Source organism: Anolis carolinensis, chromosome 1 (assembly GCF_035594765.1).
Source record: "Anolis carolinensis isolate JA03-04 chromosome 1, rAnoCar3.1.pri, whole genome shotgun sequence".
NCBI lineage: Eukaryota > Metazoa > Chordata > Lepidosauria > Squamata > Dactyloidae > Anolis > Anolis carolinensis.
Window position 1 is genome coordinate 111,178,699 of NC_085841.1, and position 12,896 is coordinate 111,191,594.

A 12,896-nucleotide genomic window follows, 5' to 3' on the forward strand; every position below is an offset into this window, starting at 1 on the left:
TACCTCTAAGCTGCCTTGCTATCCTAAGCTTTGGGACAATATTCCATTGCCTGGAATGATGTACCCTATTTGCTTGACATGTACTGAGGTGTGTGTGTCAACATATCTCTTTCCTTAGGCAACCCAGCACCTGACCTGACATGAACCAACAACTGGCTGAAGATGCTACAGTTTTCTTCACTGTGGCAGAGTCCATCACTTTGGACACAAGTGCAGCAAAATTTCTTTCTGCATTCATTCCTTATTCATTCAAATATTTATAGCCCACCCATCTGTCACAAATGGCTCATTTCCTGCCATTGAAATTTATTGCCAACAGTTCTCCACACCCCACATTATCATTCTTTCAGCATGATTTTCCCTGGGTATTGATAGTTTCTTTGTCAGTGGGGCAGCTGCTTTGGGCTATTAGTTGTTATGTTAGAGATTCTGGGTTCTTGTGTAAATTGTAAAGGTGCAGAATCCCCAAAAGATTCCACACTTTGGATAGTTATTTCAAAGTTTGAACTTAAACTCACAGTGGAGTCCTTGCACAATGATGTAGAGGCTACTAGTTCTACTACTGGCCATCTGACTTTTTATTTTTGGCAAAATATGTCTTCCCACTTATGTCTTATGTTATTTAATCATAGCTATTAAGAAAAATGTGAGTCCAGCTCAAGGGTCAAAACAGAGTAATCAAAATTTGGGTTTTTTCCCCCTGTAAACACTTGTGGAATCAAATCAATGAGCTAAGTTTCCTATGTAGTAGGAGTTAGAAATGTGCCACCTACCAAAATTCCTACCAGTCTTGTCCAAAAGCACTCTGTAGAATAAATCCAGTGTTATATGAGCAGAACTCTGCTCTCACAGTGGGAGTTTCCTTTTGCCAACTATCCCTGTGACCTCAAGAACTGTTTCTAAATCTGATTTGAATGTCCCAAACACATATAAGGAATTGGAATTCTACCTGCCAGCAGTGTCTTTCCTTTAGCAAGAGGATAGAGATGAACATGGGGGTGCAGTCATAGTCCAAATGTAACTTTTCCAAATTCTGACTCTTCTATGTTTTAGCCCTCCCTGGTAAGCATGTGATAGGATTTTCAGTAGAAACCATGTCTTTTCTTAATGAAACTATAGACCCATGCATAGGCACAGGGCTTTTCATTTTTCTTACTGTTGATAACCAAGGCAGGGAACTCCATTTTTATCATGGCAATTGGGAATATTTCAAATACGCATTTGTTTTATTAATTGTAGTACAAAATAAGCACATAAACATGGCCTTGAGAAGCCCAGGAGACAAATTATAAAAGATTTGAAATATTTCTTGCTGCTTGTTACAGATTTTCCAAAGCCTTTCATTAGGGGAAAGCTAGCTTTCAGATTGAGAAGAGATAGTTTTCCTGGTATTTATTTTGCTACCTAATCTGTTTTCATCTTCTTCACCATAATAGGTGACAGTCCAAATAACCAGTCCCTAGGCTCAGAAGCTTAGCAAAATATGTTTGTCAGGTGATTTGTCCGTCGCTCTCATAGTTCCTATTCCATCAAATGATTACAAGATTTTTTCCTTTGTTTTTTTTTTTTGTAAAATAAAGGAATTTCTGACAGAACAAAAGAATTATCCAAACCAACAAAGAAAAACAGAGTGACTATACATACAAAAAAGCATAGCAACAGTTGAAAAATAATCATTAGCAATCAGAGGCAAATAAGTAGTACTTTAAACTAGCTGTTACCAAGGGATCATTGACAAGAATCAAATTTGCTTCAACCCACACCAAAGTCATCAAGGCAATTAAATATATTTCAACTTTTTGGCCTAAAACTTTTCTGAGGTACTTAGTACCATGAATGCGCTAAGCAACCCACAGGATCTATTTGCCGGTCTTTATGAATTAATTAGTGTGTATTACTGTAAACATTAAACAACAGTGCTTCCTCCTATGATCACTGAATTGTTTCTTCCCAGATCCTTGTTAGAACCGGTGGGAAGTGTTCTGATTCATCCAATTTATAAAGGACCCAAGACCATTTTAATGAAATGGATTCTATCGGGACTATATATACATACACATATGCATATACATATACATATACATAGAGCTAATTGGAAGATCATGTGGATCAAACGTGAATGCCAACGATCTAATTCAAAGGGAAGGCAATCAAAATATGCAATTACTTTCCCTCCCTCTATGCTCCTCCAACAGCTCACATGCCATGAATGGCCCAAGCAAGAGACACTAATAGGAGCAGGATGAGAACAATGGTTTCATCCTACTCTAGTGGGACAGAAAGAGGGAACTAGCTCAGGTAAGGGTGCTGCAATTGGTTTATCATCATTATCATGTTTATTTATACCCCACTTTTTTCTTCATAAAGGAGACTCACTATGAAGCAATAACAAGGTGCTGGAGAACACAGCAATGCACACAATTCAATCTGTTCTGAATGCCTTCCCCTCAGGGCCCTTAGTTACAAGGGAGAATGGTACATTTTGACCACTGCTCAAGTGAGATTCAACCCCATATCAATTGCTTTCTGTCTGTGAACAGGAGACTTTTGCTTCAGGCAGCAATAGTGCTTTGCTCCAGTCCTACCAGAAATTAGATTTGCTCATTAGTTATTTTTTTAAAAAAATAGTGGGTTTTCAGGCAACCAGAATTAAAGCAATTGGAATTCTCAATCAATAGCAATTTTAAAAACTAAAATGACATACTGATCCACAAACCTGTTTTTATAATACAGTAAAGCTGTTAGATTACTGTAACTTTGAGTTTGTCTTTATTATCTTAATTATTGTATTGCAATATTAACATCAAGTCAATACAGAGTTTATGGTATGGTATAGTATTAGTTAGACCTATTTTTAATAATAACTCTCAAGGAACTACATTTATCCAGCATATTCCAATCCCCATTGAAGCTGATTAACTGAGAGTCTATTGCAATAAGCTTTTCAGAACCTTTGGTGTCTTATTTACTGTGGTGGAGGCTCCTTCCTTAGAGGCTTTTAAGCAGAGGCTGGATGGCCATCTGTCGGGGGTGCTTTGAATGCGATTTCTTGCTTCTTGGCAGGGGGTTGGACTAGATGGCCCATGAGGTCTCTTCCAATTCTACTATTCTATGATTCAATGATTTTTCTGATGCAGGGGGATGCTAGAGCAGAGGTTCCCAACCTTTTTTGGGTCATGCCCCACCTAAGCATCTCTAAAACCATCATCATCCCCCTGCCCCCATGACATAATTCTTATTATTCAAAAAGTGAACTATTCACATGAAGGAAGTCTTTTCTTTTCTTTTTTTAGCAATTTGATTGTAAGTTTGATATTCTTTTGTTGTAAAGTGGAGCTAGATCCAAAACTTCAGCTTGTGTGTTTTCTGACATTAAAGTTGATGTCATTTGTTGGTGGTTAACGATGTGTCAATGCACATTCTTTCTATGCTTATTATCTATTCAAAAGGTTCTTTCCCTAAAAAATAATGCAAGTATTTTAAGTAGGCAGCAAGACATCAGGACATTTTTGCAGAAACTGAAAATGTGAGATTTCTATGCTCAGACCTAAGAAATGCCATTTCTTGCTAAAGAAAACACTTCCCACTTTATAATTTATTTATTTACAGATTTATAAACCACCCTTCACACCCCGAAGGGCAGGGCAGATCACAGAACACCTATATGGCAAACATTCAATGCCGTTATATACAAACAGGACAGATACAGTACAGATAGAGGTATATAGGCATTTTCCATCTTCAGCATCTTGGAGGTTGTACTTGATTCCAGCACGAGGGGATGCTGTTGCTCCATCCTTTATATCAAAGAGCCCTATTCACAGACTTCCTCTTTTTTTGATCGCTGGCATTTTTTTCTGGTATTTTCTTATAGTGCCAATTAAAATACCTCTTCCCTAAGTGGTACCTATTTATCTTCTCACTGCTGTTTTCAATCTGCTAGGTGGGCAGTGAGCTGGGCTGAAGATCAGGCGCTCACCCCTGACCCAGGATTCGAACTGACAACCTTTCAAATTGGCAAGATTGATTGCAGCTGATGGTTAACCTGAACTAAAGTTAAGTCAATAGAACAACGATCACATGGCCTTTAGTAATATTGAAGGCACAATTGATGTGAAAACTCTACATCAAATTCAAGGTAACTTAAGTGTGAATATGTGAGAATATCCTGTCATATGATGTTAACTTTCTTGCATCTGATAATCTTTTTATTTTATTTTTTTCAAACAAAAATGGTGACTTACCTATTAAAGTAATAATAGTGCTTTGGAATTTTTGGCAGATTTTTTGCCACAGTCATATGCAGAACATAAGACATTTTTATATATTTTGTATTGCTTGTATTGCCCCCGCTACAAAATCCCCTCCCGTCACACCTTTTCCAGAAAAGTAATCCCCGGCTTGTACGAGGGCTGTAAGGAACGCATTATCCAGATGTTGCGTACCGCCATGGGAGGACACATCCATTTTACCTCTGATATTTGGTCAAGCTTGGGAGGAGGCCACTCCTACCTCTCTCTCACGGCACATTGGTGGGAGAAGGAAGGCACTATGGATACATCCCATCGTTGGGCACTCCTCGCATTGGAGGTAGTTGATCGTGATCACAAGGCAGAGACCATCTGCAACTATCTGGAAAACATGATGGGGGAATGGATGCAGTGTAGGCCGGAAGAAATGAGGAGGGGCTTTATGGTGACGGACGCTGGGAAAAATATGATCAAAGCGGTTGAAAGTGCCGGGTTTCAGAATGTGTCCTGCATGGCCCACTTGCTTCACAATACCGTCAAGGAAGGTTTAAAGAGCCAGGAAGAGCAGTCGGCCAGCAACACAAACATCTCCCTGCTGATCGAGCGCTGTAGAAAGATCGCGGGCTACTTCCACCGGAGCATCAAGGCAGCCCGGCAGCTGAGAGACAGGCAGAGCCTTGAAGGCCTCCCGCAGCACAAGCTGCTCCAGGACGTCTCGACTCGGTGGAATTCAACCTTAAAAATGCTCGAACGCATGGTCGAGCAGCAGAAGGCGGTACACGGCATCTCCCTCACTTTGGTTGCGCCTGTTAGCAAGCTTGTTCCAACTAAGCAAGAGTGGGACACCATCTCCCAGCTAGTAGACGTACTAAAGCCATTCAAACATGCCACTGAGACCCTTTCGGAATCAAAAGCCCTTCTGAGCCAGGCAGTGCCCATGGTCTTGAGGCTAAGGAGGCACCTAGAAAGGCTTGGGGCCGGTCGAACACTGGACTCCCTGGCTGGACCGCTGACACCGCCGGTCCAGGAGGTGGTGAGGAGGTTGTCCTTTGCTGTACGGAAACGCCTAGAGCCACTTCTTTCCAGCAAGGTCCATATGCTGGCGGCCTTGTGTGATCCACGGCTAAAGTACAACGTCTGCCCAAAAGACTTTACCGTGTGGAAGGCCCAACTTGTTGACCTTGTGAGGGAGGTCTTTGCTGCCAGGGTGGAGGAAACGGGCACAGCGGCCCCTCTTCCAGAAATGCCTGTCACCCCCAGCACTAGCGCTAGCGGCGAGACTGAAAGTCCCGGGGAGCCGGTAGGGGGTTGCCGTAGGGATACGGATCTCCAGCCGCGAACAGGAAACGTTTTCTTTGCAGAGACGGTGGCCATACTTGCCTGCTCTGAAGAATCCTCTTTGCTGGCTTCTGCTCAAAAGGTAGACTCGGCCGAATGCTCGGTCAACAGATACTTTGAGGAGCCTCCTGAGATAATTTCTTGTGATCCATTGTCCTATTGGGCTTCACGTGAACACATGTGGCCGGATCTGTCGCACGTAGCCCGCCAGTTCCTCAGCTGTCCTCCCACCAGCGTCCAGAGCGAAAGGGTCTTCAGCCTAGCGGGAGATGTAGTCACGCCCCACCGCAGCTTGCTGGACCCTCAAACAGTTGAGAAACTTGTTTTCCTGAAGGCCAACCTTCCTGTGTTGAATTTCCCAGATTTGGATTTTGAGACCGACTGCTCCTAGAGCAACAGTTCTCCTCCTTTAAGCAACTCTGCTTCAGAGTAAGTTTGGCCAATTTTTTGGGCGGCCGGGCGGGGGGGTGGCCCCTTTGGACTCTGTCCAACAACTCTCTCCTCTATCCTACAATGCTTTCCTCTCTCTTTTCCCTTCCTTTCTCCTCTTTTTCATCACTCAACGTTGCCCACTGTCGTTTTTGGGTTCATCCATCTCAAGGGGCCATTTCCCGAATCATTGAATCATGGAATCATAGAAAAGTAGAGTTGGAATAGAACTCATGGGCCATCGAGTTCTCCCCCAAGACAGACGCAGGAAGTTTCATTCAAAGCATCCCCGACAGATGGCCATCGAGCCTATGCTTAAAAGCTTCCAAAGAAGGGGCCTCCAACACAGTCCGGGGGAGACAGTTCCACTGCCGAACAGCCATCGCGGAGAGAAGTATCTTTCATTTGTCCCTGTTGAACTTAATATACTTTTGGCCCATCTCTGTATTCGGAAGTTACAAAACGTTTTCTCTCCTGTAATACTGACTGTAGAGGTAGAAGGATATTCTGTGGAAAATTAGTCCATAAAAGCCAAGGTAGGAAATGCTTCCTCTTTGTGTTCTGTTCGGATTTCATTACATTCCCTTTTTTTGGGTGGGGGGGGCAAAAAATATTTCCATCATGAGCCATGACTGTTAGGTCTTCTCCAGATCCTCGCAGTTCCTGTACAGAAAGAGCACTGTTATATTTGATGTGGATACTTCAGATAATCATTTTAGGTGTAGGAATACGCCAGACTCTCACTTTACAGAGGTATCTGTCCATCTGAACCTTTGAGGATGTCTTTATCCGCTGGGATTACTACACCTCGACCTTGGCCACAACTTCTCTAAATTATCATCTTTCACTGTCCCATCGGCTTGAGCGGGTGTTGTCGCCGCAGTGGCCATGGGACGGCCGTCTTTGGGTCCCCTAGCCCTCTGCCCGCTTACGCGGAGGGTGCCTTTATAACTCGGAGGGGGGAATCATCAAAGACAGTGGGACACCTCCGCCTTTGCCAGCATTTCTCCAAATGGTTGTCTAGTGTCCCTTCTCCTTTATATGCCGTGGTCTACGCTGTGGTCGTTAAACGGCCGCTTTTGGGTCCCCTCCCCCTTTGACCTGGCACGCAGAGGGTGCCGTTCCCCCTTCAGGGCGTGTGCCTTAGCGGCTGCTTTCAATGTGTGGGCGCAGGTTACGCCGAGTGGGAATTGCCTTTTGCTGGCTTGTTGGTAAAACGCTAGAAGAGGTACACGCCCTTCCCCTTGTGTGGTGGGGTGTTGGTGTGGGTAGAGGCTTAAGTCGCAAAAACAAAAAACTTTGTGGGAGGGCCGTGCCGAACTCTCCGGGATGCATGCCGGCCAACTGTGGCCGGCTCAGGGTGGGGTCTTTGCTGCCCTTTGTTTTTTTTCCTTACTTTTCTTTTCTTTTTGCTGCCTCTCGGACTACGTGACGCCAGACTCTAACTGTACAGAGGTATATGCCCTTCCCCCTTCAGGGCGTGTGCCTTTGCGGCTGCTTTCAATGTGTGGGCGAAGGTTACGCCGACTGGGAACTGCCTTTTGCTGGCCTTTTGGTAAAACGATAGAAGAGGGTGGAACGATCAAAGACAGTGGGACAGTCTCCCATCACCCTGAAATGCTGCGATTGACGCTGTTGCTGCGGAACGGCCGCTTTTGGTTCCCCTTGCCCACTGTCCGCGCACGCGGACGTTGCCGATTGCCCGTCAGGGCGTGTGCCTTTGCGGCTGCTTTCGAGGTGTTGGCAGAACGTTTCGCCGAGTGGGAACTGTTTTTTGCTGGCCTGTGGGTAAAACAATAGAAGAGGGTGGAATGATCAAAGACAGTGGGACAGTCTCCCATCACCCTGAAAGGCTGTGATTGACGCTGTTGCTGCGGAACGGCCGCCTTTGGTTCCCCTCGCCCTCTGGCCGCGCACGCGGACGGTGACGTTTGCCCGTCAGGGCGTGTGCCTTTGCGGCTGCTTTCAAGGAGTGGGCGCAAGTTCCGTATCGTGGGAACTGTTTCTTGCTGGTCTGTGGGTAAAACAATAGAAGAGGGTGGAATGATCAAAGACAGTGGGACAGTCTCCCATCACCCTGAAAGGCTGTGATTGACGCTGTTGCTGCGGAACGGCCGCCTTTGGTTCCCCTCGCCCTCTGGCCGCGCACGCGGACGGTGACGTTTGCCCGTCAGGGCGTGTGCCTTTGCGGCTGCTTTCAAGGAGTGGGCGCAAGTTCCGTATCGTGGGAACTGTTTCTTGCTGGTCTGTGGGTAAAACAATAGAAGAGGGTGGAATGATCAAAGACAGTGGGACAGTCTCCCATCACCCTGAGAGGCTGTGATTGACGCTGTTGCTGCGGAACGGCCGCCTTTGGTTCCCCTCGCCCTCTGGCCGCGCACGCGGACGGTGACGTTTGCCCGTCAGGGCGTGTGCCTTTGCGGCTGCTTTCAAGGAGTGGGCGCAAGTTCCGTCTCGTGGAAACTGTTTCTTGCTGGTCTGTTGGTATTAACGAGGGTGGAGTGATCACAGACTGTGGGACAGTGTCCCATTCACCTTGAAAGGCAGTGTACTCAACGTTGTGGTGGCAGAACGGCCGCCTTTGGTTCCCCTCGCCCTCTGGCCGCGCACGCAGAATCACTGAAAGAAGTGGGACACCTTGGCCTTTACCACTTCTCAAAATTGTCTTCTTTTGCTGTACCATTGCCTTGAGCGGGTGTAGTCGACAGCATGTGATGATAATCTTACGCAGAGTAAGAAGTAGAGAATCAATCCACTCAGAAACTCTTTTGCTATTAAAAACAATTACTTAATTATGTCTTCATGTTTCCTTTGGAATCAACATTTGTGCTTTGTTTCTACTTTGAATTCATTTCTACTCCATTACACACAATATCTTTCATAATTGTACTTCCTCAAGTTTACTTTAACTGTATACCAACAGAAGTCATTTCCCTCTATCCAGCTCATCTGCAGGATAACTTTAATAACCCCTGAAGAACACACTAGTTTTCCCTGCAGTGCAACTCCATGGAAACATGAGCCTAACATCAGAGCCTTAAAACCTTCCTCTTCCAAAAAGCCGTAGAGGTCTGTGTGGTCGTTTGTAGCCTTAAGAATAGGTTGCCAGGCCAATAGTATTTCGCACTGTATAGTTTTTTAACTGTCAAACTACCTCCTCTTCAGTCCTCGGACTAGAGCCGTGTTTTTACACCACTGTTTTTTAAGCTGGTAATGCTGTATGCTGACTGTGACTTCAGTTTTATCTTATGTCTTATTGACCCAACATGAACACAGAAGAGTCTCACTGATCAAAGCCGAACGGGCCTACCTGAGCTGAAATAAGCAAATTTCTTGGATTGGACTTGTTAAAGAAAAGCATATAACACATCATATGAGGTTATTATTTTCAAAATAAACCACCATAAATTCATTTTATACAACCAAGGAGACATAAGAAGTCGTTCTATATGCTGAAATGATATGTTGCTATTGCTTACTTTATGAATTTGGCTGCAAAATATCACAATATAATGGAATCATTGACTACAGAAATGGCTAGATTTTTCCAGAGGCTTGACGGTTTGCTGTTATGGAGTGTATCTTTGTGTCATGGGTTGTGGTGTGTGGGCATGGGGCCGGCCAACGGTGGCCGGCCCCCCTGGTCTGAGGGGCTTGGGCCCACATTTCTAAAGCAGACGTTAAGAAAGCATGCCCTTCCCCCTGTGGGTTCAGCGGTGTGGGCATGGGGCCGGCCAACGGTGGCCGGCCCCCCGGGTCTGAGGGGCTTGGGCCCACATTTCTAAAGCAGACGTTAAGAAAGCATGCCCTTCCCCGTGGGTTGTGGTGTGTGGGCGTGGGGCCGGCCAACGGTGGCCGGCCCCCCTGGTCTGAGGGGCTTGGGCCCACATTTCTAAAGCAGACGTTAAGAAAGCATGCCCTTCCCCGTGGGTTGTGGTGTGTGGGCGTGGGGCCGGCCAACGGTGGCCGGCCCCCCTGGTCTGAGGGGCTTGGGCCCACATTTTGAAAGCAGACGTTAAGAAAGCATGCCCTTCCCCCTGTGGGTTCAGCGGTGTGGGCGTGGGGCCGGCCAACGGTGGCCGGCCCCCCGGGTCTGAGGGGCTTGGGCCCACATTTCTAAAGCAGACGTTAAGAAAGCATGCCCTTCCCCGTGGGTTGTGGTGTGTGGGCGTGGGGCCGGCCAACGGTGGCCGGCCCCCCGGGTCTGAGGGGCTTGGGCCCACATTTCCTGGTTTTTTTCTTCTCTCTCTGTCTCTGGGAAGCGTGCCGGCCCACTGTGGCCGGCCTAGTATTTCAGGGTGTGGGCCTTTTTGGCGGTGGCTTCTTCTGTCTTTTCTTTGGTCTTTGCTGCCTCTCGGCTTACGTGGTCGAGTTTCCCACGATGCACCGCCTCTCTCTTCTCTCTCGGCTGTCGTTCTTTAGCCCTTTATGCGAGTTTGCACCGAAGCCTCCTTTGGGGCGGCGGCCCCTCTTTCTTCCTGTCTGGGAAGCGTGCCGGCCAACGGTGGCCGGCCTAGTATTTTAAAGTGTGGGCCTTTTTGGCGGTGGCTTCTTCTGTCTTTTCTTTGGTCTTTGCTGCCTCTCGGCCTACGTGGCCGAGTTTCCCCCGATGCACCGCATCTCTCTTCTCTCGCCGGCTGTCGTTCTTTAGCCCTTTATGCGATTTTGCACAGAAGCCTCCTTTGGGGCGGTGTCCTCTGGTTTTTTCTCTCTCTCTCTCTCTCAGGGATGCGTGCCGGCAAACAGTGGCCGGGCCGGCTTAATGTATGTGCCTTGTCGCCTGTGGCTTTTTTCTTTCTTTTCTTTTCTTTTCTTTTCTTTTTGCTGCCTCTCGGCCTACGTGGTCGAGTTTCCCACGATGCACCGCATCTCTCTTCTCTCGCCGGCTGTCGTTCTTTACCCCTTTGTGCGATTTTGCACCGAAGCCTCCTTTGGGGCGGCGGCCCCTCTTTCTTCCTGTCTGGGAAGCGTGCCGGCCAACGGTGGCCGGCCTAGTATTTTAAAGTGTGGGCCTTTTTGGCGGTGGCTTCTTCTGTCTTTTCTTTGGTCTTTGCTGCCTCTCGGCCTACGTGGCCGAGTTTCCCCCGATGCACCGCATCTCTCTTCTCTCGCCGGCTGTCGTTCTTTAGCCCTTTATGCGATTTTGCACAGAAGCCTCCTTTGGGGCGGTGTCCTCTGGTTTTTTTTCTCTCTCTCTCTCTCAGGGATGCGTGCCGGCAAACAGTGGCCGGCCCGGCTTAATGTATGTGCCTTGTCGCCTGTGGCTTTTTTCTTTCTTTTCTTTTCTTTTCTTTTTGCTGCCTCTCGGCCTACGTGGTCGAGTTTCCCACGATGCACCGCATCTCTCTTCTCTCGCCGGCTGTCGTTCTTTACCCCTTTGTGCGATTTTGCACAGAAGCCTCCTTTGGGGCGGCGGCCCCTCTTTCTTCCTCACAGGGAAGCGTGCCGGCCAACGGTGGCAGTATTTTAAAGTGTGGGCCTTTTTGGCCTACGTGGTGGACATGTTTCCCACTATGCACCGCTTCCCTTTCCTCTTCTTTCACGGCTGTCGTTCTTTAGCCCTTTATGCGATTTTGCACAGAAGCCTCCTTTGGGGCAGCGGCCCCTCTTTCTTCCTCACAGGGAAGCGTGCCGGCCAACGGTGGCCGGCCTAGTATTTCAACGTGTGGGCCTTGTCGGCCTACGTGGTCGACGTGTTTCCCACGATGCACCGCCTCTCTCTTCTCTCGCGGCTGTCGTTCTTTACCCCTTTGTGCAATCTTGCACAGAAGCCTTCTTTGGGGCGGCGGCCCCTCTTTCTTCCTGTCAGGGAAGCGTGCCGGCCAACGGTGGCCGGCCTAGTATTTCAGTGTGTGGACCTTGCCGGATGTGGCTTTTTCTTTCTTTTCTTTTCTTTTCATGAAATCAGCGGGGAGGATGGGCGGGTTGTGTTTCCACAGAACACCACTCAAAGAAACAGTTAGAGGTATCCAATACTGTTCTAAATTGCTCGACCACAAAATGATAGAATCATAGAAACATGGCACCAAACATCATAGAATCATAAAGCTAGAAGAGACCATCCAGTCCAACGCCATTCTGCCATGCAAAAACAATATACAGTAGAGTCTCACTTATCCTACACTCGCTTATCCAATGTTCTGGATTATCCTACTTATTTTTGTAGTCAATGTTTTCAATATATTGTGATATTTTGGTGCTAAATTCGTAAATACAGTAATTACTACGTAATATTACTGTGTATTGAACTACCTTTTCTGTCAAATTTGCTGTTAAACATGATGTTTTGGGGCTTAATTTGTAAAATAACCTAATTTGATGTTCAATAGGCTTTTCCTTAATGTCTCCTTATCATCCAACATATTTGCTTATCCTACGTTCTGCTGGCCCGTTAATGTTGGATAAGTGAGACTCTACTGTATCCAGAAATATCTGATGCTGTAACCGATATATCATTTCCGTCCCGGAATACTAGCCAGATGGCCCATGAATGGTCTCAAAAGTCATAGAAATATGGACACAGAAGTCATGGAATACTAGAAACATGGTCCCTAAAGTCATAGACTCAAAGAACCAAGTCACAGAATCATCCCAAAAGTCCTAGAATCCTAAAATGATAGAATCATAGAATCATGGCGCCAAACATCATAGAATCATAAAGCTAGAAGAGACCATCCAGTCCAATGCTATTCTGCCATGCAAAAGCAATATAACACTCTTGCAGGCTTCATCATTACTGGATCCGTCCTTCAGGACTTTTGCAAACGTTGGATGTGCAATGTTGCTATTTCATCCAAGGCAGAAATTCAACTCATTCTTGGATGGACAAACAGAACCACAACTGCTAACGTTCCCTTAAGGCAGTGTTTCTCAACCTGT